The 6,446-nt window shown below is 43.8% G+C and overlaps 1 pseudogene; it reads left to right on the top strand.

Annotated features, from left to right (window-relative positions):
* The first annotated feature begins 1,397 nt into the window (after positions 1 to 1,397).
* LOC137224481 (glycine dehydrogenase (decarboxylating), mitochondrial-like) lies at positions 1,398 to 6,213 on the top strand (annotated as a pseudogene).
* The last annotated feature ends 233 nt before the right edge of the window (positions 6,214 to 6,446 follow it).

Here is a 6,446-nt window from a genome sequence, read left to right as displayed (position 1 = left end):
TCTAATGCAAGGTAATATGGAATGATTTATACTGTGGCTAACTATATTTGTCTTATCTGGCTGAGTTTTGCCATTAGAACCTGTGGGTTCAGTCTGAATTTCTGCATTCTCATTGGAAATAACACATTTTTAAATACTGGTTCCTGTCTTTAAACCAAAACATCTCTACGTGGTGACCTTGGCAAGCTTACAAAGTGTTTATTATATTGATTTGGGACTTGGGGAGGTAGGTAGAAAGATTCTGAATTTATTTTATATGTTTCTAATTTACACTTCTATATGATTGTACATGAGGTCCTTGGGTGACTGAATCAATATAAAAGCCAAGGACTGACCCTGAACTTTTCTTCTCATCACGTTTGTCCTCGATTCCCCAAGTGACAGCTAATTTAAATGGAGACATTTCAGTATCTGGATTCTAGAGTCAAGTAGGTAGGAATAGAGTGGAGTTAAGGTATTGACTTTGAATGGGCAGTTTTCTAATAACTTAGGAGCCCAAAAGTGAAGCGGGTTGTCTAAAGATGTCCACTTACAGGAATGGTTGAAAGAGTTGCTGGTTGTACATATGCTAAGTTTGGGGCCTTGGTAGTTCCAAACTCAGACAGCGGTTAGGATTATTTTACTTCTTTGAATCAAGTCTTCATGTGCTGTCTGGTAATGTACCCATTACAGCTGGATGACCTGTAAGGAACTGTTCCAGGGCAGAAGTCCTCACACTTAAAATGCCTAAGAATTACTTAGAAGGCACGTTTTTCTCTGTGTCTTTTAAATTTATTTCTCTTGATTATAAAATTAACACATAAATCTGCTTTGGAGAGAGGGAAAAAGTGTAAAGGAACAGAGGAATAATACTTTATCTATATGAAATTAACCAGGCATAGCTATTATTTTGTCACATTTTCTTTCAACAATATCATCAGTAATCCTGCTAAAACAAGCACAAATGGGATTATATAAACATTTTATATATTATGAAATTTCTAGCAAATATAACTATTTATTCTGCTTATGAATCTTTCACCCTTTATATTATCATTTTCACTTTCTCTTTATTCTTTTACCTTTTTAGAGCAGTGTTTTTAACCTTGACTGAAATTAGAATCAACAGGGCAGTTTTACTGAAAATACTGATGCCCAAGTCTAAGGCCCAGGTCAGATACAACACGATCTGGAAAAACTATGGGCATTAAAAAAAAAAGTCCTGGGAGTAACAACCTTGTGCGCACCTCCGGGCTTAGCGTGGCACAGATTCATTGCCTCTGAACATCCATCTGTCCATTTGGTCATCCAGCGGGAAAGGGCTCCAGCCACCCTAGGGCAGCCACTACCCAGGGGCCCGTGACCAGGAGATCCGAAAGCGCTGCTGACTCTCGCGGGCCCGGGCAAGGGACACCACCATGCAGATGTGCGCCGGTGCCTGTGGATTGCGTCTGGGTTGCGGAGTCCGAGGCTGCCACCGCCTGGCTGGGGGCGCGGGGCCCCGGGTGGGCTCCGCGGGGCCGCTACAGCAGTAGCGGCGGGGATAGCGGGGCGGCTGTGCTCGCGTCCCTTGCAGCGCCTCCTGCCCAGACACGACGACTTTGCTCGGAGGCATATCGATCCCGGGGACAAAGACCAGAGGAGATGTTATTGGCCCTGGGGCTGGCGAGAGTAGATGAACTGAGCGAAAAGAACATCCCTGCCAGCATCCGCTTGAAAAGACCCTTGACAATGGATGACCCCGTCTGTGAAAATGATATCCTTACAACTCTGAATGCCATTTCCAGCAAGAAGCAGATCTGGAGATTGTATATTAGCATGGGCTATTATAGCTGCTCAGTGCTACAGACAATTTTGTCTAACTTAACTGGAGAACTCAAGGTGGATCACCCAGTATGCTCAGTACCAGCCAGAGGTGTCTCAGAGGAGAGAGGACAGTTTACTCAACTACCAGACCATGGTGTGTGACATCACGGGTATGGGCGTGGTTAACGCATCCTGCTGGATGAGGCCACCACGGGTGCAGAGGCAATGCAGCTCTGCCACAGACACAACAAGAGGAGGAAGTTTTTTGTTGACCCCCGTTGCCATCCACAGACAATAGCTGTCATCCAGATTCAAGCAAGTATGCTGGAGTCCTCACTAAACTGAAGTTACCCCATGAAATGGACTTCAGCGGAAAAGATTTCAGTGGAGTGCTGTTCTAGTACCTGGACACTGAGGGGAAAGTGGAAGGCTTCACAGAACTTGTGGAGTGCCCATCAGGCCGGGAGCTTGGCCTGCTGCACTGCTGATCTTTTAGCTCTGTGTAGCCTGAGGCTTCCTGGAGAACTGGGGGTAGAATTGCCCTGGGCAGCTCACAGAGATTAGAGTGCCACTAGGCTATAGCAGACCACATGCCTTTTCAGCTGTCAGAGAAAACTTGGTGAGGATTATACCTGGAAGAATGGTGGGAGTAACAAGAGACGCCAGTGGAAAAGAAGTGTATCCTCTTGCTCTTCAAACCAGGGAGCAACACATCCAGAAAGACAAGGCTATCAGCAACATCTGTACAGCTCAGGCTCTCTTGGCGAATATGGCTACAATGTGCGCAATCTATCATGGGTCCCATGGGCTGGAACATATTGCTAGGAGGGTACATAATGCCACTTTGATTTTGTCTGAACGTCTCAAGTGAGCAGGGCACCAACTCCAGCATGACTTGTTCTTTGACACTTTGAAGATTCAGTGTGGCTGCTCAGCAAGTGAGGTTTTGGGCAGGGCCGCTCAGTGGCAAATAAATATTCAGCTCACTGAGGATGGTACACTTGGTATTTCTCTTAATGAAACAGTCAGTGAAAAAGATCTGCACGACTTGTGGACCTTTGGCTGTGAGTCGTCTGCAGAGCTGGTTGCTGAAAGCATGGGTGAGAAGCGGAGAGTTATCCTAGGGTCTGCCTTCAAGAGAATTAGCCCATTCCTCACACATCAAGTGTTCAACAGTTATCACTCAGAAACAAACATTGTCTGATATGTGAAGAGATTGGAAAACAAAGACCTTTCCCTTGTTCATAGCATGATTCCCCTGGGGTCCTGTACCATGAAGCTCAACAATTCCTCAGAACTCATGCCTATCACATGGAGAGAATTTGCAAACATCCACCCCTTTGTGCCTCTGGATCAAGATCCAAGGGACCAGCAGCTTTTCTGAGAACTTGAGAAGGATTTGTGTGAACTCATGGGCTGTGACTGAATCTCCTTCCAGCCTAACAGCGGAGCCCAGGGGGAATATGCCGGGCTGGTCACTACCTGAGCCTACTTAGATGGGAAAGGAGAGAGACACATTCCAAAATCCGCAAATGGGACCAATTCTGCAAGTGCCCATGGCAGGCATGAAGATTCAGCCTGTGGAGGTAAATAAATATGGAAATATCGATGCAGCTCATTTCAAGGCTATGGTGGATAAACACAAGGAGAACCTGGCAGCAATCACGATTACATACCCATCCACCAGTGGAGTGTTTGAAGAGACCATCAGAGACGTGTGTGAACTGATCCACCAACACGGAGGACAGATCTACCTGGACAGGGCAAATATGACCATTCATGTGGAATCTGTTGTCCTGGAGACTTTGGGTCTGATGTCTCACACGTAAATCTTCCCAAGACTTTCTGCATTCCCCCTGGAGGAGGCAGCCCTGGCATGGGGCCCATCGGAGTGAAGAAGCATTTTCTCCCTTTTCTGCCTAATCATCCCATCGTTGCAGCAAAGCCAAGTGAAGATGCCCAGCCTTTGGGTACTGTCAGCACAGCCCCGTGGGGCTCCAGTTCCATCTTGCCCATTTCATGGGCTTATATTAAGATGATAGGAGGCAAGGGCCTTAAACAGGCCACAGAAATTGCTATAATAAATGCCAACTACATAGCCAAGCGATTAGAAAAACACTACAGAGTCCTTTTCCAGTGTGCAAGAGGTTACGTGGCTCATGAATTTGTTTTGGATATAAGACCCTTCAAAAAGTCTGCAAATATGGAGGCCATGGATGTGGCCAAGAGGCTTTAGGATTATGGATTTCATGCCCCTACCATGTCCTGGCCAGTGGCAGGCACTCTCATGATTGAGGCCACTGAGTCAGAAGACAAGGCAGAGTTGGATAGATTCTGTGACGCCAGGATCAGCATTCGGCAGGAAATCGCTGACATTGGGGAAGGCCGCATCAACCCCAGGGTCAATCCACTGAGGAGATCTCCACACTCCTTGTCCTGTTTCATGTCCTCCCACTGGGATCGACCATATTCCAGAGAGGTGGCAGCATTCCCACCCCCCCTTGATGAAACCAGAGAACAAATTCTGGCCAATCATCACCTGGATTGATGACGTCTGTGGAAATCAGCACATGGTTTGTACCTGTCCACCCATGGTTGTTTATGAATTCCCATTTTCTTTCTTTTTTTTTTTTTAATAAACAACAGAAATTTATTCCTCACAGTTCTGAAGGCTGGAAGTCCAAGATCAGGGTGCTGACATGGTGATGTGAGAGCCTTCTTCCAGGTTGCAGACTTCTAATTGTACCCCCTCATGGCCAAGAGGGGAGGGATCTCTCTGTAGCCTCTTTTGTAAGGGCACTAATCCCATTTATGAGGGTTTCACCCTCATGACCTAGTCACCTCCCAAGGGCCCCACCTCCTAATACAATCATCTTAGGGGTTAGGATTTCAACTTATGGATTTTGGGGGGCACAAACATTCAGACCATAGCAGTGACCAAATGAAATAAAGCTAGAAAGGATTTAAAGTGATTACCTCTAGGGAGTTCAGTGAAAATCATGTATGTTTTTCTAGTGGGATAGGAGAGAGGATACGTGTACTTTTCATTTGTAGCTCATTTCATCTTCTAGTTTGATTTTTTTAACCATGTACATGTTGTTCTACTTTGATAGTTTAAATTAAGTAGTTGGGAAAAGAGCACTTTAATGTAACTGCCTCCTCCCATTACAAACCCTGAGACCCACAATTCCTAACTGCAAACCTTTTTTTTCCCTCCTTAAAGGAAGGTTTAAGTTCTTCAGTAAGAGGCTAAGAACTAACACCTTAATAAATGAGTTACAAGGTATTAGGTGAAACCAAATGAAATTTTGACCAATGAAGATAGCAGTTTCATATCATTCAAATTAATATATGCTTTTTTCACTGAAAAAGTGCAAGTGAAGCCAGAACTGTAATTATAGCCTGTTATGCACCATACATTTAGTTTTTTATATTGATTTTCTACTTAATTTAATTAAAAAAAATTTTTAAACCCCACAGAGCTCTGTCATAAACACAAAACTATTTTCAATTATAGAAAGGGCTAAGACATCAGTCTCCAGAGAATTCTGGTTTACTTATTTTTAAAATTAATTTTTATTGGAGTATGATTGCTTTGTTTACTTTTGTTTGATATGTCTCTTACAAAGCAACCTGCTAATTTAACTCAAAGTTGAAACTAAGAAGATGTCACATGAAGCCATCTATTAAATATTCAGGCCCCTTGTACATGTAATATGCTGAAATAATACACCCTGCAATTTTTCTATTTATTTCTTTCATGAAGAACTCTAACCGGAGAGGGGCCAGGAAGAATTTCCTTGTACAAGGGCAAAGTAGACTTAAGAACAATGTCTTATACTTAATCATTGTTTTTCAGCAAACCTTGAAAGTATCTGAATCTCAAAAGTTAGCCCTAGGCTTTTTTTTTTTTTTAAATAAAACTCAATGCTCCTCCCAAATTTGAGGTATTTGATTCCTAATTGAGAATCCTTCTTGATAATTTTCATCCTATACCTGACAATTTATTCCTGATTGTTACTTTGAAGGACTAAAAGCTGTAGAGGATGTGTAGTTTCAAATTATAGTTCTTGATATTATAGTAGGATAAGCATGTTGCTCATAGACACCTAGATCTCTAGGGAAGGGACTCTCAAGATCAGCTGATCTGTTCACAAATGAGGAAACTGAGGCCTAAAGAGACTGAGAAATTTAGTCTACACAGAAAGTTAATGACATAACATAAAGTGACCAGAGAGTGCTCAGCTCCTGCTGAGACCTTTCTGTTACACTGTGATGTTTCCTTAACTAAGAAATTCACCATCAAAAATATCCAGGGTGTTTTTTTTTTAAAGAAACTAGTTAAAAGTGGACTCCTGTAAACCTAGAAAATCATGATTCTCCAGATATGAGTTCCCATTTTCTGAACAGAAGAGGGCCTCTTCTTAATCTTCTCTCCTTAGGTTCAAGTGACTGATTTGATGTGCTTTGGAGTGTCATTTTCCACCACAGACTCAAGTCGGGTTTTTTTGTTTTTTTTTTGTGGTACGCGGGCCTCTCACTGTTGTGGCCTCTCCCGTTGCGGAGCACAGTCTCCGGACGCGCAGGCTCAGCGGTCATGGCTCACGGGCCCAGCCTCTCCGCGGCATGTGGGATCCTCCCGGACCGGGGCAGGAACCCGT

This window comes from Pseudorca crassidens, chromosome 5, assembly GCF_039906515.1.
Source record: "Pseudorca crassidens isolate mPseCra1 chromosome 5, mPseCra1.hap1, whole genome shotgun sequence".
In the NCBI taxonomy this organism is placed as follows: Eukaryota; Metazoa; Chordata; class Mammalia; order Artiodactyla; family Delphinidae; genus Pseudorca; species Pseudorca crassidens.
This window is presented reverse-complemented; position numbering and strand designations above follow the sequence as displayed.